The sequence below is a fragment of the Sus scrofa genome, chromosome 8 (assembly GCF_054392235.1).
Source record: "Sus scrofa isolate SSC_HxYL_T2T_F1_AM1 chromosome 8, Sscrofa_HxYL_maternal_Yorkshire_Landrace_v2.0, whole genome shotgun sequence".
NCBI lineage: Eukaryota > Metazoa > Chordata > Mammalia > Artiodactyla > Suidae > Sus > Sus scrofa.
This window is the reverse complement of record NC_139390.1, coordinates 113,063,238-113,075,507: the sequence shown is the minus strand read 5'-3', so window position 1 is coordinate 113,075,507 and position 12,270 is coordinate 113,063,238. Positions and strand designations below refer to the sequence as shown.

Below are 12,270 nucleotides of genomic sequence, written 5' to 3'. Positions count from 1 at the left end.
CAGGATTGCTTTGGCTAGTTGTGGTCTCTTGCTTTTGTTTTTATACAAGTTTGAAAGTATTTTGTTATAGTTCTGTAAAAAACGCCATTGGTAATTTGATAGGGACTGCATTGTATCTATAGATTCCCTTGGCTAGGATAGTCATTTTGACAAATTGATTCTTCCAGTTCAGAAACATGGTATATCTTTCCATCCTTGTAATTTTTTCTTTCTTTCATTAGCCGCTTGTAGTTTCAGAATACAGATCTTTTGCCTCTTTAATCTTAGGTATTTTATTCTTTTTGATGTGATGGTAAATGAGATTGTTTCCTTATTTTCTCCTTCTGATATTACATTGTTTGTATATTAATTTTATATCCTGCAACTTTACTGAATTCATTGATGAGGTCTCATAGTATTCCAGTAACATATTTAGGATTTTCTATATATGGTATCATGTCATCTGCAAACAGTGACAGTTTTATTACTTTTCCAGTTAGGATTCCTTTTTATTTATTTTTCTTGTCTGATTGCCATGGCTAGGACTTCCCAAACTATGCTGAATGAAAAAGTGATGCTAGGTTTTCAATAATCATCTGCAATACCTTATTACTTGCTACTTCTAAAGATATAGCTAAAAGTAAATGACAATTTGCTGAAACAGATTCCAAATTATAAAATTTTTAATGCATAATTTTCAGATAAATTTTTATTCATGTCAGTAATTTTCACTTAATCTTGATATTGCTTACCTACAAAATTATCAACCTATCACTCTGATAAATGTCACTAAATTATAGAACATGTTATATAACATCAATTGCAGCTAGAAGTATTTGTTTCAGGCCCTGTTTCCTGCAAAATTACCTGCCATTGAAAAAAAAACTATGTAGTTTTAACACTAATTATTTCAAATCTGGCTGCCCATATTACACTTTTTAAAAGTTGGCACCAAACTGGTTTCATATCCAAACTGAAATGGGATTTATAATGCTGAGAAAAATAAAACCAATTATCTCTTAGCTGATTATAAAGGATACAACATTTACTTATAAATTACAATCATGTGACACAGTTCATGCTGACCAATATAAAAAACTGAAGGCTATGAAGTTTAGTGCACAGTACATCAGTGCTTAATAATTTCTAAGTCAAATGTAAATTTCAACTATTGCAGGTTTCAAGAATAATCCAATATCATTTGAAATACAAAGTTTAAAAGTCTATTCATTATAATTTATTATAATGATTGTGTATATACTTGATTGTGTATATACTTTTGTACATTCTTGTTCTTTGCATTTAATCCATTCCATAACATATTTTCATATAATATTTACTTTTTTTGAATTTTCAGTATATTATTTTTAATATGTTCTCAGAAATCAGAAATCCCTTAAAGTAAATTGGGCATTTACTCATTTTCAAGAGTTGGCATTTTGAATAACATTTTTTTTCTTTCTGAACTCTGGAAGAATATTAAAATATTCACAGTATTTATACCTGAAAGTGAATTAATGAATTCAAAATTATTTTTAAAAATCCAAAATTGGTAAAATCAGTGCCTTGAAGAAATGTTGTTACAGAAGTAATTTTATTTTAAAAGAAATCTTTGAAATTAAACCTACACAGTGCTGTATGTATCAATTTATTTATTTTTTGTCTTTCTGCCATTTCTTGGGCCGCTCCTACGGCATATGGAGGTTCCTGGGCTAGGGGTCTAATTGGAGCCGTAGCTGCCAGCCTACGCCAGAGCCACAGCAATGTGGGATCTGAGCCGCTTCTGTGACCTACACCACAGCTAACGGCAACGCTGGATCATTAACCCGCTGAGCAAGGCCAGGGATGGTTCCTAGTCGGATTCATTAACCACTGCGCCACGATGGGAACTCCTATGTATCAATTTAAACAGTACTCTATGTCAACTATATTATAATCAAAATGGAAGAAAAGAATCTTTGAATAATACTATCAAAGAAAGGTTTAGCTCTAATCCTTCACTTTCCAACTCTTTTCTGTAAGGCGGTCAACCTATCACAAAACAAACCAGAAAGCTTGCAATCTTTTATTTCCTTACAACATCTCTCCCCTTATTCCTGTTTGCCCAAGTGACATATTTACTTTATGAATAATTGATATTTCTTTCAAATCACCTTGTATAAATTAAATGAGTAGAAGGTATAAGTAAGATTTAGCATTACTTGCTCGCTTTCAGGTCTTTTATTAATCCAGTTTCAAAGTACAATTCTTTATCACTGAGTTTTCTTTTATATACAGACTGTTAGGTTGTATTGCTTTATAACTGTGGGGAGAAGTATTTTGAAATGTATAAAGATCGATAGAAACACTGCCTAGGAAAAATATCCAGAGAAAGCAGTTATCCACTAGTGTAATTTAATGTGTCAGGTCAAAGTGTTATTTAAGTTATTTTACTCTCTCAGATAATATAAAATATAAGACTTGAGAATAAAAAGTATCTAATAAAACTTGAAGGTTCTGGTTGGATTCTTGAAGGTTTTTGTGAAGAATATGTTCTAAGTTCTCTGTATTTTCCTACAATAAGTATACTATTGATGGATTAGAGAAAAATGTTTATCACTAAGGATATATATATATACATATATATATAATAAAGTTATAAAATATATTGATTTTAAAAGGCAAATTTTAAGACAAACTGAAAAAATCCAGGTAGGATTTATATTCTTTTTTATCATGTTTGAGAAAATATGAGGCCCTCACTGTTCTTTAAGATGCAACTTTGGGTTTGATATATAATACAGTTCAAATGTCACATTCTCAAAATGGCTTTCGTCAACCATTAGTTACTTAAAACATCACCTCATTAACTCCTCTTCAGGAACTGTCCAAGACATTTTAGTTTCTTTATAGTCCTCAACAGGAGCAGAAATGATTATGTTTACCCCTTTGTTTCTCTTTACTAGATTTTAAAGCCCTTATTTATCTTGTAAAGACTCTCTCAACTCTAGTGAAGCTTCTCAAAGCCCTCTTTTTGAGAAAACCTCATCTCTGGACCTTGTCTTTCCCTGCTTCCTCCAGCTGTAGCAAGATTTCTGCTCAATTTAGCTAGAATCCCTCGCCTCATTATCTGATCATATTCTTGAGCAAGAATTCTAAGTCAGTTAAGCAAAAATCCCCCTACCCTTGACATCTCCTCTCAGTAATTTTTCATTCAGCAACTCTCTATAGTTGGCTGTGAATCCCCCACTGCCTTTGCTATATTCAGAGATGAGCCTGATCTCTTGAACAAAGATTTTCTTATTGTTTTATAACCAACTATCAGAATAATTTTTTTTTTCTGTTAGCAATCCTATCCATCACTTTATGCTCATCATAGCAGTACCGAACATGTCAGAGTTCCCACCTAGCTCAGCGGAAACTAATCTGACTAGCATCCATGAGGACACAGGTTCCATCCCTGGCCTTGCTCAATGGGTTAAGGATCCAGCGTTGCCATGAGCTGTGGTGTAGGTCTCAGATGTGGCTCAAATCTGGAGTGGCTATGGCTATGTGGCTTAGGCTGGCAGCTACAGCTCCAACTGGATCCCTAGACTGGGAACCTCCGTATGCCGCAGGTGTGGACCTTTAAAAAAAAAATAAAATAAAATAAAAAAAAAGAGTTCTTGTTGTGGTACAGCAGAAATGAATCTGACTAGGAACCATGAGGTTGTGGGTTCAATCCCTGGCCTTGCTCAGTGGGTTAAGGATCTGGCGCTGCTGTGAGCTGTGGTGTAGGTTGCAGATGTGGCTTGAATCTGGCATTGCTATGGCTGTGGTGTGGACTGGTAGCTGTAGCTCTGATTTGACCCCTAGCCTGGGAACCTCTATATGCTGTGGGTGTGGCCCTGAAAAGACAAAAGAGAAAAATAATGGTAAATGGCATGTGGAAAAATAATGTGCATTTCCCAGAGGTATAGATGAATACCATGTAATAGTGATATAAAGTACACAAGAGTTAAATTTTATACATATCTGTGCACATTTAACATACTGGGATGTACACATTAAGTGGTGTAACAAATACTTCAGGGCCTGGAGCTGGACTGCCAGAGTTTAAACCCTGCAGTGCCTCTGATTAGTTGTGTGACTTTGGGTTGAGTTATCAATCTCTTCAAGCTTCAGTTTGCTCATTTGTATAATATGGTTAATAAAAGTACCTAAATTATGGGGTTATTAAGGCAAAAAATAGAGGTTAATATATTTGAATTCTTGAAAAATAAGATCAAATATGAGGTCAATATAGAGTAGCTATTAACAATATGTGTATTAGCATTAGTAATACTGCTGATCTGACAATAATGCATGCAGTAAAGGGACCGTTCCATCGTGTGTGTAAATATATGTGTGTATATTTTTAGAGCTGCACCTGTCGTGGCATATGGAGGTTCCCAGGCTAGGGGTCGAGTCAGAGTTGTTGCTGCCGGCCCACACCACAGCCACAGCAATGCCAGATCCCAGCCACATCTGCGACCTGCACCACAGCTCAGGGCAATGGTGGATCCTTAATCCACTGAGCGAGGCCAGGATCAAACCTGCAACCTCATGGTTCCTAGCCAGATTTGTTTCCACTGCGCCATGACGGGAACTCCCATCATATATATTTTAAGAGATTTAGCTAATCTGAAAAAAATGTGGTCTACCTCTTTGAAATTAAATGTTGGTACACTACAAGTTTCCACCTGCTCTTTTTTCTCTTGCTATATCTTCTTGCTTATATTTTAACCCAAATTTGTAGACATCACTATTCTGTGACTGTGAAACAAACTTTAACAAACACAGTAATCCATCTGCCTTCTCCATGCTGAGTCACATTTGACATTGTGGTCATCAGTTACAAATTTCTTTTTGTATAGTGCTTTGGCAGTGGAGCTTAAATGTATTTTAATATTCTAGGAAATATTTCTGATATATTGAATGTTTTCATAAATAGTACAAAAAAAAATAATTTTGGTAACTCATCTCAATTCCCATATTGTGAGGCATACTACATGTCTGTCAGTGAGGAAATATGTTCCATGGATTACTCTCTGTGAGGGGACATAGCAGTGAATAAGTCTCCATTTAAATGCAAGTCATCTTTACTGACCGAAGTCCTTAAGACAGCATCATTTCCCAACCATTCACTAATTTTTCATTTTTCATTATTTATGTTTACCAATGCTATAACTAACAAAGTATAAAATATATTTAACTGACTCTCACACCAGACTCTACAAAAGCAGGAATTTGGGTTGTTTTACTGAATTTTATCTCCCTAAAGCTTAAGGACAATCGTAGGATGAATTAAAAATGGTACTTTACTCATTACCAGGTACTGTTGATTGGGATGGAAAGTCACTTCATTAGTGATTTAGTTATAAAATATTACAAAATAAAGGATATCTTTTAGAAATGACAGTAGTTGCAAACTTAATTAAAATACTAAATAATTGTAGAAATAAGACATAAATGAAATTTAATTGAAGAAACTGATTCAGACTAATATATTTTTACTTCTGATTTTATAGTGCATATCTGATATTTAAGCAGATATTACTTCATTTGTAAACTGCATAATGATCCGCATTCTAGTTAATGTAGTACCTTTTAGGATTTTTGAGCTAATTCAGTGTTCATGTCTGATATTTTAATATTATCAACTGTTCCTTTTTTACCACTCGTCTGTAACTTAGTTTTTTAGGATCTTATTAAATTTTGGATCATGTATACAAACAGGTACAATACTTACTGAAAATTAGAAGATGCAAAATGTTGCTTAATATTTTGAGGAATAGAGTTCTGTGTAGAACATGCATTTGAGAGTTGAGTCCAGGATCTCCAGTGCTACTCCTGCTATCCACCTCTGGAATAAGGAGGGAAATACAATTAGAGGAAAAAATGTTTCATTGAGAAACTCAACTATGCTATTAGCTGTGTGTTCCTTGAAAGAAGTCAGCACACCTCTCAGCTATGACTTTTACAGTGACTAAGGACTAATGGTCTTTACGAACTTTTAATTTTTTTTTTTCCTGAGGAATTGTGAAATTACCTTTACTTCCTTTGTGTTCTGGCATTGAATAAAATATTTTTTCCATAATTTGCTGCTATTCATGTATTTAACTCATGCAGGAGAATGTCCTGTATTTGAGAACAGATGCCTAAACACTTCCTAGAGATAAATTAGGAGTAGCTTTGAGCATGTACTACATTTTGTAACTTGAAGATTTAGAAGGGAAATTCTGAAATGGGATTAGAATTCATGATAATAGTAATACTACATGAAATCTGAAAATTATTAACATGTCCATGTCCATTTGAATATATCCGCTGGGTATATCAATTAAAATTTTTAAAAATATTTTGACGGTTTGCAATTGTTGTAAATACTGAGATGACTATTCATCTTAAAATGCTTTCAGCGTTCTGTGCTGTGCAGTAATTGAACTGCTAGTCCTTTCTTTACAACAAATCTCTAATTTTAAATATGTCTGAAATTCAAACATTTTCTGGGTACAGCATTTTTTGTTGCTATTTCAGATGATAATAACTAACCTCTCTTGTTAATCACATAGATGAGAGAGAAAGGTGGGGGGAATCTTTAAGTCCAAATCATTTATTTCAGTTCATTTTTGATGCTAAAATAAAATATAGATATATATGTACCATATTCATGAATGGTTTACAGTATTGTATATATATTCTGTACGTAACTATTGTGAATAAGTCAGAGACTTTCAATTACAAAGCTTATTATTTACTGCTCATAGTTTTCCTTATGCTAAAATATATGGCATTTTAAATGCTTCATATAGTCTTTTCAAGCAACATTTTTTAAAAAATTGTTAAACTCAATTTGTGGGTAATTGTGCCTGTTATAGAAAGATCTTTAAATTATAAAGTGCCAGTCTCACATTTTTCAGAAATAAGTCATGTTAAATAGAATCCTTTAGTACATTCTGGGACAGTAGCTGCTGAAAATGTGCCGCACAAAACGCAGAATGATATTTAACACTGAAAATATATTCCTATTAAACCTCGGAATCATTTATTCCTTATCCTACTCATTTGCTCTTTTCCCACTTGTGCTTAGGCAGGAGTCCCATTCCTTTTCAGACAATACTTTAATTCTCAGGGAGAATTTTCTTCTGAAGAAAATGCAGCGTAAGCCCAGTTACTCTTTGAAATGCATATGATTCTTCTTATGGAATCATACCTACATTCACAGTTTGATCCTCTAAGACTACCTGGAGGTTGCACTCCCTCATTTCTGCAGAGTAGTAATGAGCTTTTAGAGCAATTTAGTTCTTTCATAGTTTTATATATTCAAACCTGGAAGGAAAAACAAAAAGCATCAGAAATGTAAAAATGAATGATTTTAATTAAAAAATTTTACAATCCTTATACATAATCCTAGTATTATGATTATTCTTACATCTACAAATGAATTCTCCCTATCTTTTAAAGAGTTGTTGCTACTTCAGAAACCACTTTTTGAAGACTGGATTATATTCTTCACACTAGAAAGAGATAATGTTTAAATAAGACATAAAGAAACAAATGTATGGATATTGCATGCCTAAGTTGATGGGAAGTTAGTAAAGCAGAAATACTAGAATTATATTTCATATGACAAAGTCTATGAAAACACAAAGGAACCTATCCCCTATTTGAACATTAACTCTGAAAGCAGATGTAGGTTATGTCAGAAGAAAAACAGCCTTGAAATTTGAAACTTAGATAATTTTTTTTTTTTTTTTTTTTTGTCTTTTTGCCATTTCTTGGGCCGCTCCCACGGCATATGGAGGTTCCCAGGCTAGGGGTCTAATCGGAACTGTAGCTGCCAACCTACGCCAGAGCCACAGCAACTTGGGATCCGAGCCGCGTCTGCAACCTACACCACAGTTCACGGCAACGCCGGATCGTTAACCCACTGAGCAAGGGCAGGGACCGAACCCGCAACCTCATGGTTCCTAGTCGGATTCGTTAACCACTGCGCCATGACGGGAACTCCATTAGGTAATATTTTTACATATAAAACCTTATGGCTATGGGATACCAGTCTTGGCTAATAACTGACAGATGCTTGTGTTCTCAACTTATAATTATGAGTCACATGTGGGTATCTCTACATTTTCTCACATAAACTACTGGCTGGCTAACAGCAAATATACACAGACAGATATTGTTCATTTGTAAAAGAAAATGTTGATTATATCTTATGTCCAATGAATGTTTTCTCAAGAAAAACTATTTATTATGTGGTACTTATAATTCTCTAAAACAACCAATCCTATTTCTATTCTCTTTCATTTTCTAAACCTAGGCAGGCATCAAAAAACTTCCTCAGAACACTATGAAGAATGCAGAAATAAGGATAAGTTGTCATGGATAATCAACTCTATTATTCTGCTGATTCACTAAAGATTGAACTAATTTTTTTTTTTTTTTTCTTTTTTTTTGTCTTTTGTCCTTTTAGGGCCGCAGCCGCAGCATGTGGAGGTTTCCAGGCTAGGGGTCTAATCAGAGCTGCCCGAGCTACAGCCACAGCAACACCAGATCCAAGCCGCGTCTGCAACCTACACCATAGCTCACGGCAACGCCGGATCCTTAACTCACTGAGCAAGGCCAGGGAACCTGCAATCTTATGGCTCCTAGTTGGATTCGTTTCCACTGTGCCATGACGGAAATTCCTGAACTAAATTTTGAATACATGTGTATCTTGATGTCATGACAGTCATATTTTAAATGTATTATTTTTGGCAGTTTTGGAGATTTTATCAGTAAACCTCAGTGTACCAACTTCCAGAGTCAACAAAATCATAGCATATTCCCCGAGAAATGCATTGCATCAGTTGCTTATTCCACAGATATGCATGCCTATTTTCATTTCTGAAATAATAGAAGTTTACTGTACGTTCTCATTGTCTTGTTCCCATGCCTATAATGCTCAACCTACATGTTTCTTCGTGAATATCACTTATCTCTGATAACTCCCCTAAAACCTCCCTCCTTTGAAAAGACTTCTCCCCATTTTCTTCAAAAAGTAGGATTTCCTGCCTCTGAGCCACCATATTACTTTGGACTTCCACTTTTCCTTAATTAATTGTAATTGTTTTATATTTAACCACTACTACACCTCAAATTGTATCTCTCAATAAACAGACCTCATTTATACTACTTTTTCTTTATGTGCAGAATATTATCTAAGGTAATAATCTGTATATACTAGATATGTATCTATTTAAAATGATAAATTATAAAGTGTTAATCAGTTTTCAAATTTAGGTATATTCACAATATTCTAATGCTATAAAACCATCCCACAAAGAGTATGTACTATCATTGGTGCATTTATATTTTCTAGCTACCATAATAAATTACTGCAGACTTGGTATCTGAATTCCAATTTATTATCTTACAGTTATGTAGATCAGAAGTCCAACATGGGTCTCACAGGGCCAAAAACAAGGTACTGGCAGGACTGCATTCCTTTCTAGAAGCTCTAGGAGAGAGATGTGTTTCACTGCTGGCTCCAGCTTTTCCAGGTTGCCGATGTTCCTCAGTCCTAAAGGTATCAATGTAACATCTTTGTAACTATTTTTACATAGTCCTCTCTCCCTCTACTGCAGCTTGGGACATTTCTTTCATTTTAATTATTCATGTAGTTAAAGTGGGCTCAACTGGGTAATCCAGCATAATTCCCATATCCTATGATCCTTAATATTAAACACATCTGCCATCCATGCAAGGAAGGATATTTGCAGGTCCCTGGCATTGGGGAGTAGATAGCTTTAGGAGGCTATTATTTTGCCAATCATGATTAGATTTATTCACAGTAAAGCAATTGATAAAAAGTCAACAAAGTTATGCTTGTAAAAAAAAATGAAGAGTGTTTTTAAAAGAATGAAGGAATTCATAAAAAATTTTCAGAAGCACCTACATGTGCCTATATTGTTATGGTACGGAGATTATGGCACTAAATAAATAGACTGTCTTCATCAAGTTTTATTTTAGTGTAGTAGATTGTGAACCATAAACCAAATAATGTGTACTATAATTCCAAGTAGTGAGAAGTGCTGTGAAAGACACACAAGTTGTGCGAGGGCATAGAGGTTGTGTCGAAGGGGGCACTAATTTAAACAGGGCACATAGATAAGTCCTTTATAAGAAACTGAAAGAAAAAAATAAAGTCATCACATGAGCCTTGACGCTCTAAGTAAAAATATTCTGCGAGTTGAAATGAAGAAAAAAACAATTGTTAAAGGAAGTGCGAAAAGAGGGTGCATGAAAAGAAGCAAGGAGATCATTTTCAATTTAAGATCTGTGTTATATATGCAAATAAAGATGTCAGATCAGAATTTGATATAACCTCAGTCTGGACTTTGAGAGACAGGCAGAGATAGAGACAGGCTCCAGCAAAATGTTAATGGTACAAACCCTGGGGCCTTTGTATGGAGGAGCCAGTGAGATAAATTAAGAAACAGGAGAAGATTGAGGCTGGAAGCAAAGTGCAAATGTGTTTCAAGAAGTGATCACCAGTATTTATGTAGGTGATTAACCAAAAACTTAACTAAAGGGGATTCTAAAACTTGATATGAGCATATTTTAAACTTATGTATTTATCATCCATTCTTTGATGTGGTAGGTAAGAATCTTTATTTCTGTTTGGTTAATCAATGGAAGTAAATGATTCATGATTTTTTAAAGAGCCTTTCACACTAATGCTGTAATGTGCATTTTCAAGTAGTTTTTCCAAACCAACTCAATGCAAAACCTTTTTCTTTTCACATTCATATTTTAATATTTTATGTAATTTTTAATTAGGTACTGTATTTGTAAGTATAACTGGCACAAATAAGTTTAGAAATCAACATAACTTGGTACTAAGTGGAAGCAGATATGCTAAATGTCCATCCACCATTGGTAGATGTCTTTTTGTTTTTTTACAGCAAGAATGAAGAGCTTCAGTTAATGAAGTGAGTGGGTAAGTGAAAGGTAAAAAGACTTCCAATACATACTGGGAAACCTGGAAAGCTGCATGTAAATCAGTGAAGTTAGAACACTCCCTCACACCGTAAACAATAATAAACTCAAAATGGCTTAAAGGCTTAAATGTAAGATGTGACACCATAAAACTCCTAGAAGAGAACATAAGCAAAACATTCTTGGATATCAGTTGTACCAGTGTTTTCCTAGGTCTGTGTCCCAAGGCAAAGAAATAAAAGAAAATATAAACAAACGGGACCTAATCAAATTTATAAGTTTTTACACAGCAGGGGAAACCACACATAAAATGGAAAGACTAAAAAACTGTGGATGGAGAGAAAACATTTGCAAGTGATGCAGTCAGCAAGGGTTTCATTTATAAAATACGCAAGCAGTTCGTACAGCTCAATAACAATACAACCCAACCAAAACATTGGCAGAAGACCTAAATAGACATTTCTCCAAAGAAGATAATATGTATGGGCAGTAGGCACATGAAAAGATGCTCAACAGTACTAATTATTAGAGGAATGCAAATCTAAACCACAATGAGGTACCACTTCACACTGGTCAGAATGGCCATCATCAAAAAGTCTATGGGTAACAAATGCTGGAGAGGAAGTCCAGAAAACTGAACCCTCCTACACTGTTCGTGGAATATAAATTGGTACAAGCCACTATGAAAAACAGTATGGAGGTTCCTTAAAAGCTAAAAATAGAGTTTCTTTATTGCCCAACAACCCCATTCCTGGGCATATATCCATATAAAATTATAATATGAAAAGATACATGCACCCAAGTGATCATAGCAGGACAATTTACAATAGCCAAGACATGGAAGCGATCTAAATGTCCATCAGCAGAGGAATGGATAAAGATGATGGGGTATATATTCACAGTGGAATACTACACAGCCATAAAAAAACAATGAAATAATGCCATTTGCAACAACATGGAAGGAACTAAAGATTATTATACCAAGTGAAATATGTCAGAGAAAGACATGATATCACCAAAGTGGAATCTAAAATATGAACAAATGAACTTATTTTTGAACATAAACTCCCAAACAGAAAATAAACTTAGGATTACCATAGAGGAAAGGGGGTGAGGAAGAAATAAATACACAAAATAGGTAAACACCGAAAGCAACAGAAATAAAAGGAAAAATAAACCAGTGGGACCTAATCAAACTGACAAGCTTTTGCACAGCAAAGGAAACCAAAAAGAAAACAAAAAGACAGCTTGCAGAATGGGAGAAAATAGTGTCAAATGATGCAACTGACAAGGACTTAATCTCTAAAA

At 34.5% G+C, this 12,270-nt stretch overlaps 1 protein-coding gene across 3 annotated transcripts in view; it reads left to right on the top strand.

The window, feature by feature from the left end:
* LOC106507797 (uncharacterized) overlaps positions 1 to 11,273 on the top strand; it is a 137,618-nt gene extending 126,345 nt beyond the window's left edge. For 2 of the 3 annotated variants that reach the window (XR_014813821.1, XM_084973952.1), the window contains 2 exons: positions 9,401 to 9,550; positions 10,929 to 11,273. The gene's annotated coding sequence lies outside the window, so the exon portion shown is untranslated. Of the gene's footprint in view, positions 1 to 8,302; positions 8,427 to 9,400; positions 9,551 to 10,928 lie in introns of those variants that run through there. The other variant, XR_014813822.1, reaches the window with a different exon arrangement.
* The last annotated feature ends 997 nt before the right edge of the window (positions 11,274 to 12,270 follow it).